A 22,813-nucleotide genomic window follows, 5' to 3' on the forward strand; every position below is an offset into this window, starting at 1 on the left:
TGATCAACATTTGATCAAATCTGGCAGCCTTTCCTCTCTTACTTGGACCAGTCGGCGCTGTGAATTTGTACTTTTTAAAGCACTCTCAATTGTCATATTGTAATCTACCTTTGGGCAGCGTGTGCTGGCCCCGACACTCGAGCAGTCGGGAGGGGAATAGGGTGGAATAAGGGGGGATAAAGGGGGGGTATAAGTGGGGGGTTACATCTACCCTTTTTCTTTCTACCTGTCCCTGTTCTGTATGTCGTGTTTTGTAATATTTGTTTTGTGTTCAGAACTCTGGGTCTTGTTGTTCATGTCTGTTCTCTTATGTTTAGATAAAAACTGTACACGTCTTTCATACCTATACACCATTCTTGTGTGTGTTCAATAAAAAATATTTGAACAGAGAAAGGAGTGATTTCTGGGGTAGCATTAAGTGTGGAGGTGGAGCAATTGAAGTTGAAGATTCTTGGTGTTTGTGACGCCCGCCATTTGGTGCGACGCAGACCCGGTGGTGACCGTGGTGAAACTGAGGAGTCACTGACAGTCGTTTTGAGTCTGAGTTTTTACCCGACAAAGTCATGTTAGGATATATCAGTTATCCACTGAGGTATTTCTGGCGCAACGTTGATGGTCATGTCGTAGCATTGTGTAGGAGGGAGATTCCAAGATGGGAATTGTGCAGGAAGACATGGGACAGAGGATTGTGGAGTTTCGGTCAATAAAGTTGTTTGTGTCATCTGCAGGGGTGCCCATGTTGCAGGAGATCGGAAGTATCCAGTGTGAGAGAGGTGGCCAGAATCAGAGTAGTGCAGAAGGTGTCGTATGATGAGGCAGTGAAGAAAGTAGAGGAGGATGGGTCAAGGATGAGGTATCCGGAGAGGATCCCTGTGAGTAGAAGATCTGTGCCAGCACTGAGGGATATGCCAAAGGAAAGTGTTCAGACCCATTGACTTTTTCTACATTTTGTTACGTTAAAGCCTTATTCTAAAATGGATTATATAAATAAAAATCCTCAGCAATCTACACACAACACCCGATAATGACAAAGCGAAACGTTTTTTTGTTTTTGTTTGTTGCTAATTTATAAAAAAATTTAAAACAGAAATATCTTGTTTACATAAGTATTCAGACCCTTTGCTATAAGACTTGACATTGAGCTCAGGTGCATCCTGTGTCCATTGATCATCCTTGAGATGTTTCTACAACTTGGAGTCCACCTGAAGTAAATTCAATTGATTGGACATGATTTGGAAAGGCACACACCTGTCTATATAAGGTCCCACAGTTGACAGTGCATGGCAAAGCAAAAACCAAGCCATGAGATCGAACAAATTGTCCGTAGAGCTCCGAGACAGGTTTGTGTCAAGGCACAGATTTGGGGAAGGGTAGCAAAAAATGTCTGCAGCATTAAAGGTCCCCAAGAACACAGTTGCCTCCAACATTCTTAAATGGAAGAAGATTGGAACAACCAAGACTCTTCCTAGAGCTGGCCGCCCGGCCAAACTGAGCAATCGGAGGAGAAGGGCTTTGGTCAGGGAGGTGACCAAGAACCTGATGGTCACTCTGACAGAGCTCTAGAGTTCCTCTGTGGAGATGGGAGAATCTTCCAGAAGGACAACCATCTCAGCAGCACTCCACCAATCAGGCCTTTATGGTAGAGTGGCAAGACGGATGCCACTCCTCAGTAAAAGGCACATGACAGCCTGCTTGGAGTTTGTCAAAAGCCACCTAAAGGACTCAGACCGTGAGAAACAAGATTCTCTGGTCTGATCAAACCAAGATTTAACTCTTTGGCCTGAATGACAAGCATCACGTCTGGAGGAAATCTGGCACCATCAATAGGATGAAGCATGGTGGTGGCAGCATCATGCTGTGGGGATGTTTTTCAGTTGCAGGGACTGGGAGACTAGTCAGGATCAAAGGAAAGATGAACGGAGCAAAGTACAGAGAGATCCTTGATAAAAACCTATTCCAGGGCGCTCAGGACCTCAGACTGGGGCACAGGTTCACCTTCCAACAGGACAACAACCCTAAGCACACAGCCAAGACATTGCAGGAGTGGCTTTGGGACAAGTCTCTGAATGTCTTTGAGTGGCCCAGCCATAGCCCGGACTTGAACCCGATCGAACATCTCTGGAGAGACCTGAAAATAGCTGTGCAGCAGGCTCCCCATCCAACCTGACAGAGATTGAGAGGATCTGCAGAGAAGAATGGGAGAAACTCCCCAAACACAGGTGTGCCAAGCTTGTAGCGTCATACCCAAGAAGACTCAAGGCTGTAATTGCTGCCAAAAGTGCTTCAAAAAAACTGTTTTTGCTTTGTCATTAAGGGGTAATGTGTGTAGATTGATGAGGGGAAAAAACTATTTAATACATTTTACAATAAGGCTGTAACGTAACAAAATGTTGAAAAAGTAAAGGGGTCTGAATACTTTCCGAATGCACTGTACTTCCCAAGCCAGGTGCTTAAGGCAAACTGGGTCACACTTAAGCAGTGCATGTTTACCTCAGATCTCTCCTCGTGCCGTCATTTAAAAAACTGTTACTGTACTGCTTTGGAAAGTATCTTAGGGCCCAGAGCTACATTTAGAAAGCTTTACGTCAGGCAATAACTTACATTCTAAAAAGCTCAGTTTTACTGTGTATCTGCATCCTGCTAAGACAGTGTTTGGAACACAAAGCTTTGCATGCTGTTATGAATTAGCTGACTGCAAGGAGGAGTAGCCTAAATGCGGTCAATACATTTTTACTACAGTTGAGGTCGTTAGTTTACATACACCTTATATAGACATTTCCTAGATTTAGGACAGACACTTGTTTCTTATGATGTATTTTTTGACTGTCCTTTTTGCCATTTATGAATGTGTTATTCAATGCGTTTCTATGGTCTTTAATAGTAAAGGCCAAAATCTACAGTTGAAGTCTGAAGTTTTCATTCACCTTAGCCAAATACATTTAAACTCAGTTTTTCACAATTCCTGAAATTTAATCCTAGTAAAAATTCCCTGTCTTAGGTCAGTTAGGATCACCACTTTATTTTAAGAATGTGAAATGTCAGAATAATAGTAGAGAGAATGCTTTATTTCAGCTTTTATTTCTTTCATCACATTCCCAGCGGGTCAGAAGTTTACATACACTCAATTAGTATTTGGTAGCATTGCCTTTAAATTGTTTATCTTGGGTCAAACGTTTCGAGTAGCCTTCCACAAGCTTCCCACAATAAATTGGGTGAATTTTGGCCCATTCCTCCTGACAGAGCTGGTGTAACAGAATCAGATTTGTAGGCCTCCTTGCTCGCACACGCTTTTTCAGTTCTGCCCACACATTTTCTATAGGATTGAGGTCAGGGCTTTGTGATGGCCACTCCAATACCTTGACTTTGTTGTCCTTAAGCCATTTTGCCACAACTTTGGAAATATGCTTGGGGTCATTGTCCATTTGGATGACCCATTTGCAACCAAGCTTTAACTTCCTGACTGATGTCTTGAGATGTTGCTTCAATATATCCACATAATTTTCCTTCCTCATGATGCCATCTATTTTGTGAAGTGCACCAGTCCCTCCTGCAGCAAAGCACCCCCACAGCATGATGCTGCCACCACCGTGCTTCACGGTTGGGATGGTGTTCTTCGGCTTGCAAGCGACCCCCTTTTTCCTCCAAACCTAACGATGGTCATTATGGCCAAACAGTTAAATTTTTGTTTCATCAGACCAGAGGACATTTCTGCAAAAAGTATAATCTTTGTCCCCATGTGCAGTTGCAAACCGTAGTCTGGCTTTTTTATGACGGTTTTGGAGCAGTGACTTTTCCTTGCTGAGCGGCCTTTCAGGTTATGTTGATATAGGACTCGTTTTACTGTGGATATAGATACTTTTGTACCTGTTTCCTCCAGCATCTTCACAAAGTCCTTTGCTGTTGTTCTGGGATTGATTTGCACTTTTCGCACCAAAGTACGTTAATCTCTAGGAGACAGAACGTGTCTCCTTCCTGAGCGGTATGATGGCTGCGTGGTCCCATGGTGTTTATACTTGCGTAGTGTTTTTTGTACAGATGAACATGGTACCTTCAGGCATTTTCGAAATTGCTCCCAAGGATGAACCAGACTTGTGGAGGTCTACAATTTTTTTTCTGAGGTCTTGGCTAATTATTTTTAATTTTCCCATGATGTCAAGCAAAGGGGCACTGCGTTTGAAGGTAGGCCTTGAAATACATCCACAGGTACACCTCCAATTGACTCAAATGATGTCAATTAGCCTATCAGAAGCTTCTAAAGCCATGACATCATTTTCTGGAATTTTCCAAGCTGATTAAAGGCACAGTCAACTTGTGTATGTAAACTTCTGACCCACTGGAATTGTGATACAGTGAAATATAAGTGAAATATTCTGTCTGTAAACAATTGTTGGAAAAATTACTTGTGTCATGCACAAAGTAGATGTCCTAACCGACTTGCCAAAACGATAGTTTGTTAACAAGAAATTTGTGGCGTGGTAGAAAAACAAGTTTTAATGACTCCAACGTAAGTGTATGTAAACTTCTGACTTCAACTGTATGTGCTGTAAGTATGATGTACAAATGTGAGGTCTTTTATTGTTCTTGGAGTGACTGAACTGTATCTCCTTGGAGAAAAAAAAACATCCTGCCCAAACCATTTACTGTCTGTTAGCTTTGATCTTTTAGTCCCAAATGTAAAATTGATGCACATTTAGCCTGGTCCCACATCAGTTTGTGATTTATGGCCAACTCCTATAGCCATTGTCATGAAAGACAGCACAAACAGCTTGGATCCATGCTATATTATATCCACCGATGCTGGATAAAATGGACTGTTCCTTTCAAAGGCACAACCTGGAAGTAATTTTTATTATCAATATATGATTCTAAAATAATTAATTTGTAAATGCATCAACTTTTTATGTTTTTGTTGTCATTTGAGTTTCAAAGACAGCAGCCCCGCATAGCGCTACCTGCCTTCACATCATCTGGCTCTGAGGATCTTCCCTCGGAGACGAGGCCATTCCCCAAAGTATTTAATCAAGTTTAATATTGCATTCCGTTTTTGTTGTTCATTCAGTTAAGCCTGTACTCCATTGAACTGTATACAGTATCTGTCTGTATGAAGGGTAAATATAATTGCATTATAGCTCAGCGTCACACTGTAACCTGCATCTTATGGGACCTGCGACTATGGGGAGCTGAGATAACCGTTGAACACCAGAGCAATTTCCAACCAGACCAGAAGTTTGACAAGTGACGTGCTAGTCATGGAGCTGGGGCCTTTACTGTAAATCAAGCCAGTCTGGTCTGGGAAAGTGCCTTTAATGCTGCAAAGCACCATGTGCCTCTTATTTAGCAAAGATCTGTGACGTCAAACTAGGTAGACCATCGTACAGGCTACACAGGTGTGTAATGAGTGGTTTTACAGTGGGAAAAACACAGAACCGCTGTATATAGTTTTAAAACTGTAATTTTCATGTCACGCAATACGCAATAAAAACGATTGTGTTTGTTGGCCTAATTGTGAGAAGTGTTTCAACTCAGAGCTGAATGAACGTAAATTTTTACAATTTCTTGTTTTATTGTGAGAAAAACACTCATACATACAGTGCCTTCAGAAAGTATTCACACCCCTTTACTTTTTGCACATTTTGTTTTGTTACAGCCTGACATGTCTGAAATTAATACAAAATGAAAAGCTGAAATGTCTTGAGTCAAGTATTCAACAGCTTTGTTATGGAAAGCCTAAATAAGTTCAGAAGTAAAAATGTGCTTAACAAATCAAATAAGTTGCATGGACTCATTCCATGTTCAATAATAGTGGTTAACATGATTTATGAATGACTACCCCGTCTCTGTACCCCACGCATACAATGATCTGTAAGGTCCCTCAATTGAGTAGTGACTTTCAAGCACAGATTCAACCACAAAGACCAGGGAGGTTTTTCAATACCTCGCAAAGAAGGGCACCTATTGGTAGATGTGTAAAAAAAAAAAAAAGATGGTGTATGAATACACACAGTCACTACAAAGGTACAGGCGTCCTAATTGCAGCATTACCGCAAAAATGGAAGAGGAAAGTGGAAGGGGGGGGAAAAGTAAGGAACTTGTCTGTTGGCCCTGCATTAAAGAACATCATTGGTTAAAGAAAATTGTGATAAATAAAAAACTATACCAGTTTCATTTAAGAACCAAAGGATGAACATATTCCAAAACATGCATCCTGTTTGCAACAAGGCACTTAAGTATTACTGCAAAGAAATTGGCTAAGAAATTAACTTTTTGTCCTGAATACAAAGGTTTATGTCGGGCAAATCCAACACAACACATCACTGAGTACCACTCTTCATATCTTCAAGCATGGTGGTGGCTGCATCATGCTATGGGTGTGCTTGTCATCGGCAAGGACTAGGGAGTTTTTTAGGAAACAAATAAATGGAATACAGCTATAAGCACAGGCAAAATCATAGAGGAAAACCTGGTTCAGTCTGCTTTCCAACAGACACTGGGAGAATAATTAACCTTTCAGCAGGACAATGTAGCTCAGTTGTCCCGTGTAGCTCAGTTGGTAGAGCATGGTGCTTGCAACGCCAGGGTTGTGGGTTCGATTCCCATGGGGGTCCAGTATGAAAAATGTATGCATTCACTAACTGTGAGTCGCTCTGGATAAAAATGTAATGTAAATGACAATAACCTAAAACACAAGGCCAAATCTAAACTAGAGTTGAACACATTGAATGTTCCTGAGTGGCCTATTTACAGTTTTGACTTAAATCGGCTTGACAATCTATGGCAAGACTTGAAAATGGCTGTCTAGCAATGATCAACAATCAACTTGACAGACCTTGAATAATTTTTTATAGAGTAATGGGCAAATATTGTACAATCCAGGTGTGCAAAGATCTTAGAGACTTACCCAAAAAGACTCAAAGCTGTAATCGCCGCCAAAGGTGCTTCTACAAATTATTGACTATGGGGTGTGAAAATTTGCAAACATTTCTAAAAACATGTTTTCACTTTGTCATTATGGGGTATTGTGTGTAGATTGGTGAGAATTGTTTTTATTTTCATCCATTTTGAATTAAGGCTGTAGCACAACAAAATGATTAGTAAGTCAAGGGGTATGAATACATTTTGAAGGCAATGTAAATATATATGAATAATTTAATCTTTCAGTATATTGTTGATATATTGTATATCGTTCACATCCATGCCTTATAAGACAGCGCTGGCTTTACATGTGAGGGCTCCTCAGGGTAAAGGTGAAAGTCCTCTCTCTCTGCTTTATTCTTTGCTTTATTCGTTGTTTCCACTCAAAACCACGAAACATGCCAGCTAAGATGTCTGAGCATTTACAGTCTGGAGATAATTCAATAACGCTCTCTTTCCAGCGAGGGCACTCTTAAGATGAAGCCTCGAAATGAGGAACAAAGTTTTTCCTGCTCTCACCAGTCTATAGAATAACAGTGACAGTTTCTCGAGTGCTTTGGAGGTGCACTTTGACTGGCCTCATGATATGACAATTAGGCTCTGTCATAGTAATAACAGAAAAAAAAGTGCAAATGCAAATGAAAAGAAAAGAGTGTGACTTTATTATTTCTGAATTGGGCTCTGTCAAATAGCTTTTCATACTGCCACCACCTAGTTCTCAAGTCATCTGTGTTCAATTTCAATGTGGTGCCTTCACCCTCTGGTGACCTGTTTAGAGAGGGTACACAGTAAGAGGAGGAGAGACACAGGGACAGTGTTGTAGAATCTTATTGGTATGGAATTACATACAGTGTCCTCTAATTACTGGTTTAGGATCAGTTTCCATTATAGGCTAATAAAGTAAACTTACCCTGTACCAGCGCTTAAGGTGATTTCTATAGGCCTGACTAGCCCGTATTGCACAGTGTGAGAGTGGCGTGGCCAGCTAAGGCTAGCATTAGCATTTGGTAGAGGTATTACCCAAGGGAGGGGGGAAGGGGAGCATTACTCAGCCCACGGCCTGTCGCCTTAACCAGGCTTTTACAGTAGGAAGGAGTGAAGCATCTAGCGGTTAACCACCATGCTGGGATCACCAGTTAATGGTGGCTAAGCCGGGACGCCAGTCAAACCTAGGATCTCTTGGCCCTGTACCCTGTACCCGGCAGCCGCGTGGGCTACCGGGAGCGTTCCCATGGAAAAGCCGTTAAACTGGCCACGGCAGCGAGGGATGAGGAACAAGTTTCCATCAGGTCTACCCGGCAACATGTAGGTTCACATATTGTTGTGCCATACAGACTCGCCGTAAGATAGCCCCATAAATTGTGGTATAGTAAAGCTTGAGTGGTTGAACTGGTAGTTAGTGTTTTAGTTTTTTATCATTCATACAGGTGTCGGTTCTGCGTCAAATTTTTCCATGTGTTTCGAGTCAAGCAATAGGGTGGATTCCCCGGGGTTGTTTGTCTGTCTGTTGTTTCTGCGTTGTCGTCATCTCCCAGTTGCCATGCTAACGTAACTTTTCCATTCGCCCCTGGCTTTGCAAGCCGTCCGTAAAGACGTCCTGGAGCTGATTGTTTCAGATCGTACAGAGGAATTGAATTACTGTCTGGTAATGGCCGTAAAGTCCTGTGTCTGAGAGCATTCTGCTCTGGGGCGTGGGCTACGGCCTCACTTTTCCCGTCACTGTATTTCCTCTCCTCCCATCTTTTCGAGCGGGATTTTCAGCTTTTCCTCATTACCAGCTAATCTTCAGAATTTGTTACTAAAACAATAAACAGATAAATGGACAAATCAATGGAAGAACATGATATTCCACCAATCAAATGCAGATTCATAATAGGTTGCTCATTGATGCTACTTCCTTTGAACACTGACTCTGTCGTGTTTTTTTTGCAATTTACTGTACCCATGAGGTATTTCTCAGAACAAAGATTTTCTCTTTTGGTCTTCTTTTTTCTTCTTGCTATGAACGGGTTGCGGGAATCGCTGAGGATCTAGCCACATCAAAGTAATCCTCAGCTCAAAATCCAGTATTATATGCGTTCGCTTGCCTTTCTTATAATAACTGCGGTAACAACCACTTGACAGATGATCTTTATCACAATCTCAAAGTATTATACACTGCTGAGTGTGTAAACAGTAGCAACCAAACAGAGCCTTTCCCCACTATTGACTAGGGCTATTGTTTGGTTGGTTTTATCCTCATTTACCCTACTTGTGGGGATACGAACACTAAATCATTGTTAACTTCAAACATAGATTAATAAAAGCTCCCAGACTTCTTACCTGCTGTGAAATATTGGACGGTGTTCCTTTCTTGAAGACCCTTAGGCTTAGATATTAGATTGTGGCTTTGAGCTGGCACAGGCATGCCAGGGAGATATCAATCTTGTCTTTCTGAAAGCATAAATCACAATCTGGTGTTTGCCTTTTGATGTGTAAGATTATCTCTGTAATGATGAGCTCGTTGCTCAACACTGAGCAAGCAAGTTCTCGGCTCTCCACGTATTGTGACATGTAGAATTCCAGTTGGCATATATGTAAATTTCTGCAATTCATATTACCTTTGTTTACCATGCTGAGAAAAACAGCATATACAGGCATTATTTTCAAGCTGGTCTATTCTGGTCAGTGCTGGTCGAGCTGGTATGACCAGCATGGTCTAACTGGTTCTGCTGGCTGACCAGCCTTCGTTGTGTTTTCGTTGGTGACCAGCCTTCTTTGTGTTTTCACTGGTGACCAGCCTTCGTTTTGTTTTTGCTGGTGACCATCCTTTGCTGTGTTTTGGACTCTGGTGACCAGCATAAGCTAAAGCAAAACCAGCATCAAGTCACTTTATGCTGGCTTGCAAAGTGATGTTTGATTCTTATTGGAATCCAGACAGAGTGGACTCTCACAATCTCCATTCAGAATGACTACCAGGGTTAGAAAGATGAATGAATGAGACTACCTAAACCATCTAAACTGGAACAACTACAGTGTTTCAGTAACGGGTGCAATAAGTCCAACTAACAGATTGGATTAGTTTAGGAAAATGTATGTTATTTATCTTTGTGTAGCATAAGATACATGCATTGATTAATTAATCAATCAATGTACATGCAAAAACAGATATTAAAACAAACAATTCTAAAAAAGTGGTTTTGCAGACCAGAGGGGCATCCTGCGAAGCAAGCCAGATCTACTCAGGGTTTTCTAAAGCTAACAAGCTTAAGTTAACTTCACATTCCAGCTCAGGCTTCATCCGTACTATGACTGTGGATATTGCTCGTCCGCCTGCCGCTATCTCTAGAAGGCTTGTAACTGCGCGTGCATGTCGCACATGGCTAGTCTACCGCCAAACTGCTGAATCATCATTCCATGAGTCACTGCCACATTTTCATTTGTGCCAAAATCAGAATGAAAGAAAAGTTATCTTGCAAATTCAGCAGGCCATGGAGTGAAAGAGACTTTTAGAAGTGCCATCTTTATTGTATTACTTATCGTTAATGCCTTCTTTCTTGTGCTTATCAATGCACAAGCACCTTTTTTCCCACTCCTATCGATATCATTTTTTATTAAGTCATATAAAAGTGTTACGTTGCTTGAAGTTTAAAATGCATTCTGTAAAGACATTTGATTAACAAAATATTTAATCAGTCGTCTTCCTCAAATGAAGATGATGATGACGCAATCTTTGGAAGAGGGAGGGAATCTGATTTCATTGGTCCTCAACTCGCGGCTCAGTCATTTCATTCAGGGTAAGGGGAGTTAGCCGTAAGTTAGCCTGCCCCTGAGCAGGTTAGTTCTGAAGGATTCGTTGACATAAATTTATGTGGCTAAAGGGTGAGCCACCACCGAGGTGACCTCAGAGTTGACCAAGGTTACCTCACTAAGTCCTCAAACCTGCGTCGTAGGATACCCCTCAGTAAAATTCGGATTATTTTAGAGTCAAGCTCACTTTGGATTAGAACTCACAACCTTTCGGTTGCCAGCTACTTGAATTTCCTGCTACGCCACTGGATCTGTGAGTATTATAAAGATTGTTAAAAGATTAGAAGCAATAGATATTCTGTAATTTGTCCTTATGGGGGAACCCTTTTGGGGGCCACAAAGAACCCTTTGATTTGACTCGGGGAACCCTTTTGAGTTCCATTTAGAACCCTCTCATGAAGAACCCCCTGGTTCCAGGTAGAATCAATGACAAGTTCTACAGTTATACTTATAGGATAAGTCAGATGCGCTTATGGCACACACTGTCTGGATAAAAGTGTCTGCTAAATAACTATAATGTAAATGTACCTGTAATTTGACAGTAAGTTACCGGCTACTGAGTTTCAGTACAAGTACCGTATTTTTACAGTTGAATTAAGGTGTTATTGTTGTAAAATGCCTTGTTGTTGTTTATATTATTTTCACTGTACTTTTGAAAAATAGGTGGGGGCAATGTGCTGGTGGGGGCTCAGTAGCATATTTGGGGGCATAGTCAAAAATATGTTGTATTTGTGCCAACCTTTAGTGGAAGTGTTGTACCAGTTGAAGTGGTTTTATCATTATGCTTATGAAGATTGAGGGCAGGTGCGGTGAAGACAGCTGAGTTTGGGTGACGACGACGACGTTGATGATTCTTGCCCAGTGTGAGTGAGATTTCTGGAGAGAATGGATCCTTGCCTTCTGGCTGATGCATATGTGGTGTCAGGTTGGGGGGAGAGGAGGTTGGGGACTGTTGAGTTAGTGAAAGTTTATTCCATCCAGAGGGAGTGGGTGATCTGCACCACATGCCTAGGGACAAGAACTGTGACTTACTTTGTTCTCTGGAGCAATGCGCTGTTGAAAGGAATGCTAACTGGGGTGACGTTAATTGCTGAGGAGGATCAACTGAAATGGAAGATTCCCAGTGTCTGTGATGCCCACAGTTTGGTGCGATGCAGACCCAGTGGAGAGCGTGGTGAAACAGAGAAGACACTGAGTTTTGATGCAGTCTGTAACCGACAAAGTTAGGATGTGTCAGTTATCCTGTTTTAGGTGCCAAATGAATGGTCATGTTGCAGCAGTGTGTATGTAGGTGGGAGATTCCTAAATGTGAGAAGTGTGCAGGAGGGCATGGGACAAAAGAATGTGTAAAAAGTTGTGTGTATTAACTGTATGGGTACCCATTGTGCTGGAGATCAGAAGTGCAGTGAGAGAAAGGCAGGTTGAGGTTGCCAGGATCAGAGTAGTACAGAAGGTGACATGTTGAGGCAGTGAAGAGAGTAGTAAGAAGAGGAATATGGGTCCAGGGCGAGGGATCCTAAGAGGCTCCCTGTAGTAGGTACAGAGTGATAGGAATAACATGGGCTTCAGTAAGGTTGATTTCTTAGCGTTCATAGCCATGGTTACTGTACTGCAGAAATGGAATGTAGATAACAGAAAATAGATGCTGTCGTGGCAGCTGCAGAGAAGTACTTGGGTGTAGGAGATTTATTGTGGAAGAGTTACAATATGTGTTGAACAATAGTGTCCCATCCTCCCAGGCTGCCGGCCTAGAGTAGGATCAGATCGGGCCAAGTAGTGGAATAGTGGTGATATTTTAATGGGTGTAGGGTTAGTTGGTAGGGCAGTTTTTATTCCTTTTTCCTGTGAGTGTAATGAAAGGTGTAATGAATTCACACTCCAGAACAGTAGGTAGAAACACAGAGCTAGATAAGAGAAATAGATGAATAGGGAGGCCGTCACCGGCCTCACACTCCAGTACAGTAGGCGGTGGTGTACGCATCTTTCAGTTGGTTGCCATCCGCCAATTTAAAGAAGAAGAAGTTGATGAAGGTTGAACTTCTCATTTGTCCACACCCAGTTCTACACAATATTTGTTACAACTTGTGACAATCAAGAGCTGCACTGTTAAGAGGTTTCCAGTATCTTAATGGCAGTTAGGCATCGGGAAGTTCATGTTAAATTTTTCCCAACCTTTTCACGCTTGAGTTCCAAATATATCTAACGGTTGCCCGGCATTAGTTTTTTCTATGCAAGTGACGTCAGAATGCACTCGCTGTTCCAAAATGTGATTGTAATGCAACAGGACAGTTAACCCGAGCTACCCTCAAACCAAGGCACCCTGCCTGCTAATTATCTATAGGATATGTTTTAACTAGTCAATTTCAAATTATTTTCTAACCAGTTTTATTTTCTAACAACAGTTTGAATTGAAGTGTTTTCTGCCTCCTCATTAATTCACTGTTGCAGACAATTTTATGTTTGAGGCTTTACTGAGCCAGACAAACTTCTCTCTTCAACGAGAGCCCAAGCACTTCCCCAGTGTTTCCCCAGATCAAGTATGCAGACATTTGCGCATCTCTAGTCAAAACAGGCCTTGCACAAACTTTTTCCCCCTGGCATATTTTCTGGCTGGCGCCCGCATTGCCTTCGTTGTTGTTTTCTTATAAATAATAACTTTGGTGTGCATTCCTATCAAAGTAAGTGCCTTATTTTCTGTATATCGTGTTGTTTTTTCTACCGTAGCATACCGTATGTATGTATGTATGTATGGAGCATAATGTATTTATTTTTTTATTCACACATTTTCAATTCCTGGTGACAAATCATGCATTCCAATTCTTGCATAGATTGTAATGGACACATAAGATGTGTGTAAAATACGTTTTTGAAGGTTGTACTGATTATGATGAGCTAATGCTAAGCTATTTGCCAGCTATGTGTGGCGCCATGTTTGTTGACATCATACAATGCATTCTGGTTATCACGTAAGCGTCTGTCAGACCAAAGATGTTATAACAAAACGAGGTGAAGGGATGGTTCACTCGACTGACTTATGGTGCTTTCAAGACAACTGGGAACAAATCATGACGTCAGGGATCTTCTGGTCGGAAAGTCAGAGCTCTAAAGAGGTCAGAGTTCCCGAGTTGGAATTCCGAGTTGGATGACCGTTCAAACCAATTTTTCTCAGTCAGAGCTTGTCAGAGCTTTGTTTTTCCCCTGAGTTCCCAGTTGTCTTGAACGCACTGAAGTCGGAAGTCTGAGATTTCCCAGTTCCCAGTCCCAGTTGTTTTGAACGCGGCATCAGATTGTAAATAAGGTACCTCAGGGTTGCCAGCTCAGACCCCCCTTTCCAGGGGTTTTATTTGTATTTAGCTTATAAACTTCTCCTGTGTTTGCCCCCCATTTATTAATAAATCTCCCATCATAGTAATATTTTCTGCATCATATCCCCCCACGATACCGTCCCCCATTTTTACCCCCCATGGACTTGAACACCCCCCCGTCCCTCAAACCCCCCTGAAATGGTTTCATCTAATCTTATTTGCATCTTTAAGTGGATATAATTCTGGGATGAGGGAGTTTTCGCTTGTCAAACATGAACAAACATGGCTGCCTTCATAAAGAATTTAGCTGCTGTTAGCTTAGCTGACACGCATCTCTTTTCTAAACAATGTTACATTTCTCCCTTGTGCTCACCAGAGATGTGGTACATTGTAAACAAGTCTAGCTGTTAGGTCTCTAACTCATGTTTTGTTTTTTATCAGCGCAACCTGTTATTTACACTGGTTTATGGAATGAGTTTGACTGTGGATGTGTTCCGTGTGATGCTTGGATGATGAAGTTCGCATTTATCTTTTACAATAAAAGGTGAAATTGAGGAATAAAGTTGTGAAGACCTTTATTTCCCATCAGTACAAAACATTGTTTAGATGCTTTTCAGAGAACAATGCTGTTTAGATGCGTTTGTTGCATCATACGTTCTGTTGCTACTGTTCCAATCACATATTTGCAATGGTACGCTGCAGGGACCACTCAACAATGATCAAAAATATGTGATCGTACGCGTCAAAGGGTTAACTTACTGTCAGTTTGCTTCAAGTAGTTATTGTAAAATTCATAGTAACTTACCGTGGTTGATCTCTGTCACACTTAGGGTTGAATGGCGGGAACCCGGTTACCGAGATTTACCGGGATTTACCTCCCAAAACCACTCCCTTTTCCTTGGATAAATAACTGTGAGAAACTGGTCAATTCTAATAAATTATTTATATGAACAGCATGGCGTGAAATTGAACTTTTAAATTATATGCAATGTCTAAATCTGGCTTCTCTACGGCCTCTGCATAATAAATCAACACTCAGGGTGGGGACAGACAGCCCATCTCAGTATGGAGCAGCAGTTCACAATGCATGTAGTAGACCTATCATCTCAACATGGTACCTTTTTTTATTGTGACAGGTAGGCCTACATTTGCTGCAGCATAGCCTATGCTACAGTAATATAAAGAACAAATGCACGTCTAATTTACCCATCTCCATCTGGCTTTTACATTGTTTAGAAAATATTATTATATTTTTAATTGCAGCTGCAGGGTTTTAAAACAGCCTATTTTGAAAGAAGAGCGAATGCGCGATGGTGGTAGGCTATAGCAGTTATTTATTCAGACCCATAACAATTCAATCATTGTGACGAGAAGTGAAAGCCTTCTGCATCTAATTCTAGTCCTATGTTATTCAAGGTTGTCATTAGAATGATGAAGATAAGGACAACAAAACGTATTTCATTTAACTATTGAAAGCGAGGAAGGAATGAAGCAACAATAGAGAGAGAAAGAGGAGGTAAGCTAATAACATTAGGGGAAATATTATGAAAGGTATACAGTTGAAGTCGGAAGTTTACATACACCTTAGCCAATTCCTGACATTTAATCCTAGTAAAAATTCCCTGTCTTAGGTCAGTTAGGATCACCACTTTATTTTAAGAATGTGAAATGTCAGAATAATAGTAGAGTGATTTATTTCAGCTTTTATTTATTTAATCACATTCCCAGTGGGTCAGAAGTTTACATACACTCAATTAGTATTTGGTAGCATTGCCTTTAAATTGTTTAACTTGGGTCAAACGTTTCGGGTAGCCTTCCACAAGCTTCCCACAATAAGTTGGGTGAATTTTGGCCCATTCCTCCTGACAGAGCTGGTGTAACTGAGTCAGGTTTGTAGGCCTCCTTGCTCACACACGCTTTTTCAGTTATGTTTGAGGTCAGGGCTTTGTGATGGCCACTCCAATACCTTGACTTTGTTGTCCTTAAGCCATTTTGCCACAACTTTGGAAGTATGCTTGGGGTCATTGTCCATTTGGAAGACCCATTTGCGACCAAGCTTTAACTTCCTGACTGATGTCTTGAGATGTTGCTTCAATATATCCACAATATTCCTTCCTCTATTTTGTGAAGTGCACCAGTCCCTCCTGCAGCAAAGCACCCCCACAGCATGATGCTGCCACCCACGTGCTTCAAGGTTGGGATGGTGTTCTTTACCTTGCAAGCTGCCCCCTTTTTCCTCCAAACATAACGATGGTCATTATGGCCAAACAGGTCTATTTTTGTTTCATCTGACCAGAGGACATTTCTCCAAAAAGTATGATATTTGTCCCCATGTGCAGTTGCAAACCTTAGTGTGGCTTTTTTATGGTGGTCTTGGAGCAGTGGCTTCTTCCTTGCTGAGCGGCCTTTCGGGTTATGTCGATATAGGACTCGTTTTACTGTGGATATAGATATTTTTGTACCTGTTTCCTCCAGCATCTTCACAAGGTCCTTTGCTGTTGTTCTTGGATTTATTTGCACTTTTCGCACCAAAGTATGTTAATCTCTAGGAGACAGAATGCGTCTCCTTCCTGAGCGGTATGACGGCTGCATGGTCCCATGGTGTTTACACTTGCGTACTGTTGTTTATACAGATGAACGTGGTACCTTCAGGCATTTAGAAATTGCTCCCAAGGATGCACCAGACTTGTGGAGGTCTGCAATGTTTTTTTCTGAGGTCTTGGCTGATTTCTTTTGATTTCCCATGATGTCAAGCAAAGAGGCACTGAGTTTGAAGGTAGGCCTTGAAATACTTCCACAGGTACACCTCCAATTGACTCAAATGATGTCAATTAGCCTATCAGAAGCTTCTAAATTCATGACATCATTTTCTGGAATTTTCCAAGCTGTTTAAAGGCACAGTCAACTTAGTGTATGTAAACTTCTGACCCACTGGAATTGTGATACAGTGAATTATAAGTGAAATAATCTGTCTGTAAACAATTGTTGGAAAAATTACTTGTGTCATGCACAAAGTAGATGTCCTAACCGACTTGCCAAAACTATAGTTTGTTAACAAGAAATGTGTGGAGTGGTTGAAAAACTATTTTTAATGACTCCAACCTAAGTGTATGTAAACTTCCGACTTCAACTGTACAGTGGGGAAAAAAAGTATTTAGTCAGTCACCAATTGTGCAAGTTCTCCCACTTAAAAAGATGAGAGAGGCCTGTAATTTTCATCATAAGTACACGTCAACTATGACAGACAAAATGAGATTTTCTTTCTCCAGAAAATCACATTGTAGGTTTTTTAATGAATTTATTTGCAAATTATGGTGGAAAATAAGTATTTGGTCAATAACAAACGTTTCTCAATACTTTGTTATATACCCTTTGTTGGCAATGACACAGGTCAAATGTTTTCTGTAAGTCTTCACAAGGTTTTCACACACTGTTGCTGGTATTTTGGCCCATTCCTCCATGCAGATCTCCTCTAGAGCAGTGATGTTTTGGGGCTGTCGCTGGGCAACACGGACTTTCAACTCCCTCCAAAGATTTTCTATGGGGTTGAGATCTGGAGATTGGCTAGGCCACTCAAGGACCTTGAAATGCTTCTAACGAAGCCACTCCTTCGTTGCCCGTGCGGTGTGTTTGGGATCATTGTCATGCTGAAAGACCCAGCCACGTTTCATCTTCAATGCCCTTGCTGATGGAAGGAGGTTTTCACTCAAAATCTCACGATACATGGCCCCATTCATTCTTTCCTTTACACGGATCAGTCATCCTGGTCCCTTTGCAGAAAAACAGCCCCAAAGCATGATGTTTCCACCCCCATGCTTCACAGTAGGTATGGTGTTCTTTGGATGCAACTCAGCATTCTTTGTCCTCCAAACACGACGAGTTGAGTTTTTAACAAAAAGTTCTATTTTGGTTTCATTTGACCATATGACATTCTCCCAATCCTCTTCTGGATCATCCAAATGCACTCTAGCAAACTTCAGACGGGCCTGGACATGTACTGGCTTAAGCAGGGGGTCACGTCTGGCACTGCAGGATTTGAGTCCCTGGCTGCGTAGTGTGTTACTGATGGTAGGCTTTGTTACTTTGGTCCCAGCTCTCTGCAGGTCATTCACTAGGTCCCCCTGTGTGGTTCTGGGATTTTTGCTCACCGTTCTTGTGATCATTTTGACCCCATGGGGTGAGATCTTGCGTGGAGCCCCAGATCGAGGGAGATTATCAGTGGTCTTGTATGTCTTCCATTTCCTAATAATTGCTCCCACAGTTGATTTCTTCAAACCAAGCTGCTTACCTATTGCAGATTCAGTCTTCCCAGCCTGGTGCAGGTCTACAATTTTGTTTCTGGTGTCCTTTGATAGCTCTTTGGTCTTGGCCATAGTGGAGTTTGGAGTGTGACTGTTTGAGGTTGTGGACAGGTGTCTTTTATACTGATAACAAGTTAAATCAGGTGCCATTAATACAGGTAACGAGTGGAGGACATAGGAGCCTCTTAAAGAAGAAGTTACAGGTCTGTGAGAGCCAGAAATCTTGCTTGTTTGTAGGTGACCAAATACTTATTTTCCACCATAATTTGCAAATAAATTAATAAAAAATCCTACAATGTGATTTTCTGGATTTTTTTTCTCAATACGTCTGTCATAGTTGACGTGTACCTATGATGAAAATTACAGGCCTCACTCATATTTTTAAGTGGGAGAACTTACACAATTGGTGGCTGACTAAATACTTTTTTTCCCCACTGTATGTTGTGACATTTTTTGATATTACTGCACTGTCGGAGGTAGAAGCACAAGCATTTTGCTACATCCACTATAACATCTGCTAAACACGTGTATGTAACAAATACAATTCAATTTGAGTTGTTTAAAACTTTTGTGAAGGTTTAAACCAGTTCACAAGTGTTTTGTTTCATTCTGTTGAGCCATTTTCTTTGGCCAAATTAAGTTCGAACTATAATGCTGTGTACAATATAATAGACTGCTCGTACTTTCCCTATAAACAATGGCTGGACTTACTTTCGATAATATCCTAATAAAGTTTAGAAACTTTTGTGAAGGTTTCGTGTGGCTATTATTAAGCTTTAGTTACTGCAAGCCTATGGTATGAAGACAGTGTGCACAGGTGCTCCAAATGACTCCGACAGTTGAACTTGAGGTGAGGAATGTTTCAGGCCTACCAGAGTTCCTCCTATAATCTAACAATATAATGCTTTTCTTTATAAAAAATATTCTGATAGAAAATTTACTAATTAGCCTCCTTCTGTACATCTACACTACCGGTCGAAAGTTTTAGAACACCTAGTCATTCAAGGGTTTTCTTTATTTGTACTATTTTCTACATTGTAGAATGATAGTGAAGACATCAAAACTATGAACTAACACATATGGAATCATGTAGTAACCAAAAAAGTGTTAAACAAATCAAAATATATTTTATATTTGAGATTCTTCAGATAGCCACCCTTTGCCTTGATGACAGCTTTGCACACTCTTGGCATTCTCTCAACCAGCTTCACCTGGAATGCTTTTCCAACAATCTTGAAGGAGTTCCCACATACACTACCGTTCAAAAGTTTGGGATCACTTAGAAATGTCCTTGTTTTCGAAAGAAAAGCAAGTTTTTGTCCATTAAAATAACATCAAATTGATCAGAAATACAGTATAGACATTGTTAATGTTGTAAATGGCTACTGTAGCTGGAAACTGCTGATTTTTTATGGAATATCTACATAGGCGTACAGAGGCCCATTATCAACAACCATCAGTCCTGTGTTCCAATGCCATGCTGTGTTTGCTAATCCAAATTTATCATTTTAAAAGGCTAATTGATCATTAGAAAACCCTTTTGCAATTATGTTAGCACAGCTGAAAACTGTTGTGCTGATTAAAGAAGCAATAAAACTTGCCTTCTTGAGACTAGTTGAGTATCTGGAGCATCAGCAATTGTGGGTTCGATTACAGGCTCAAAATGGCCAGAAACAAATAACTTTCTTCTGAAACACGTCAGTCTATTCTTGTTCGGAGAAATGAACGCTATTCCATGCGAGAAATTGCCAAGAAACTGAAGATCTCGTACAACGCTGTGTACTACTCCCTTCACAGAACAGCGCAAACTGTTTCTAACCAGAATAGAAAGAGGAGCGGGAGGCCCCGTTGCACAACTGAGCAAGAGGACAAATACATTAGAGTGTCTAGTTTGAGAAACAGACGCCTCACAGGTCCTCAACTGGCAGCTTCATTAAATAGTACCCGCAAAACACCAGTCTCAACGTCAACAGTGAAGAGGTGGGATGCTGACTTTCTAGGCAGAGTTGCAAAGAAAAAGCCATATCTCAGACTGGCCAATAAAAATTAAAGATTAAGATGGGCAAAAGAACACAGACACTGGACAGAGGAAGATTGGAAAAAAGTGTTATGGACAGACAAATCGAAATTTGAGGTGTTCAGATCTCAAAGAAGAACAGTTGTGAGATGCAGACCAAATGAAAAGATGCTGGAGGAGTGCTTGATGCCATCTGTCAAGCATGGTGGAGGCAATGTGATTGTCTGGGGGTGCTTTGGTGGTGGTAAAGTGGGAGATTTGTACAGGGTAAAAGGGATCTTGAAGAAGGAAGGCTATCACTCCATTTTGCCACGCCATGCCATACCCTGTGGACGGTGCTTGATTGGAGCCAATATCCTCCTACAACAGGACAATGACCCAAAGCACAGCTCCAAATTATGCAATAACTATTTAGGGAAGAAGTAGTCAGCTGGTATTCTGTCTATAATGGAGTGGCCAGCACAGTCACCGGATCTCAACCCTTTTGAGCTGTTGTGGGAGCAGCTTGACTGTATGGTTAGTAAGAAGTGCCCATCAAGCCAATCCAACTTGTGGGAGGTGCTTCAGGAAGCATGGGTGAAATCTCTTCAGATTACCTCAACAAATTGACAACTAGAATGCCAAAGGTCTGCAAGGCTGTAATTGCTGCAAATGGAGGATTATTTGACGAAAGCAAAGTTTGAAGGACACAATTATTATTTCAATTAAAAATGATTATTTCTAACCTTGTCAATGACTACATGTCCTATTCATTTTGCTATATTTCCTATTCAAACTCATTTCATGTATGTTTTCATGGAAAACAAGGCCATTTCTAAGTGACCCCAAACTTTTGAAAGGTAGTGTCTGCTGAGCACTTGTTGGCTGCTTTTCCTTCACTCTGCGGTCCGACTCATCCCAAACCATCTCAATTTGGTTGAGGTCGGGGGATTGTGGAGGCCAGGTCATCTGATGCAGCACTCCATCACTCTCCTTCTTGGTAAATAGCCCTTACACAGCCTGGAGGTGTGTTGGGTCATTGTCCTGTTGAACAACAAATGATAGTCCCACTAAGCACAAACCAGATGGGATGGCGTATCACTGCATAATACTGTGGTAGCCAGACCAAAGGACACATTTTCACCAGTCTAATGCCAATTGCTCTTGTTTCTTGGCCCAGACAAGTCTCTTCTTCTTATTGGTGTCCTTTAGTAGTGGTTTTTTTGCAGCAATTCGACCATGAAGGCCGTATTCACACAGTCTCCTCTGAACAGTTGATGTTGACATGTGTCTGTTACTTGAACTCTATGAAGCATTTATTTGGGCTGCAATTTCTGAGGCTGGTAACTCTAATGAACTTATCCTCTGTAGCAGATGTAACTCTGGGTCTTCCATTCCTATAGCGGTCCTCATGAGAGCCAGATTCATCTTAGCACTTGATGGTTTTTGCAACTGCACTTGAAGAAACTTTCAAAGTTCTTGAAATGTTCCGTATTGACTGATCTTCATGTCATAAAGTAATGATGGACTGTCATTTCTCTTTGCTTATTTGAGCTGTTCTTGCCATAATATGGACTTGGTCTTTTACCAAATAGGGCTATCTTCTGTATACCCAACCCCTACCTTGTCACAACACAACTGATTGGCTCAAACGCATTAAGAAGGAAAGAAATTACACAAATTAACTTTTAAGAAGGCACATCTGTTAATTGAAATGCGTTCCAGGTGAGTACCTCAGGAGCTGGTTGAGAGAATCCCAAGAGTGTGCAAAGCTGTCATCAAGGCAAAGGGTGGCTATTTGAAGAATCTCAAATATAACATATATTTTGATTTGTTTAACATTTGTTTGGTTACTACATGATTCCATATGTGTTAGTTCATAGTTTTGATGTAGTTACAATGTAGAAAATGAGTATGTGTTGAATGAGTAGGTGTTCTAAAACTTTTGAGCGGTAGTGTATATCTGTATAGCAGACGCCATCTGACAAATAAATTAATGTTGGCATATCTCTCTCTCTATCGCTCTGTTGCTAGGCCTAATCGTCACTTCCTTTATATAGGCTATATATTTTTGTATATATTAATATCATACAGTAGACACCTAAGCCTGTGCATGCAATGCCCTGATGCATTTAGTGCTCAAATCTCCAACAGCTGAACCTTGAGGTGGACAGTTACTGTTTTAGGAAAGTGGTCTAAACCCCCCCAAATAAAATTGCCTATAAAGTTTTGCAAATGCTACACATCGAAACACAAGGAATAGTGTTTTTGTAATTTGTTATAGGCTATTTTTAAGGACAAGTAAATGTGGCCCATTTGGACTATACCCCTTGTTTATTGACGGCACTGGCTGCGTCATATGCATATGGTTGTCTGGTAAATTTCTCAAATGTCTGGTAAATTAAAATCTTCCTGGTCACGTTGTCCGGCGCCAAATTTTCCTAAAGGAAACTCTGAAATGTTATATTGTTTTTATGCAGATTTTAGAATATTTGCATGAAAGTCGGTCG

This window comes from Coregonus clupeaformis, chromosome 20 (assembly GCF_020615455.1).
Source record: "Coregonus clupeaformis isolate EN_2021a chromosome 20, ASM2061545v1, whole genome shotgun sequence".
NCBI classification, from domain to species: Eukaryota; Metazoa; Chordata; class Actinopteri; order Salmoniformes; family Salmonidae; genus Coregonus; species Coregonus clupeaformis.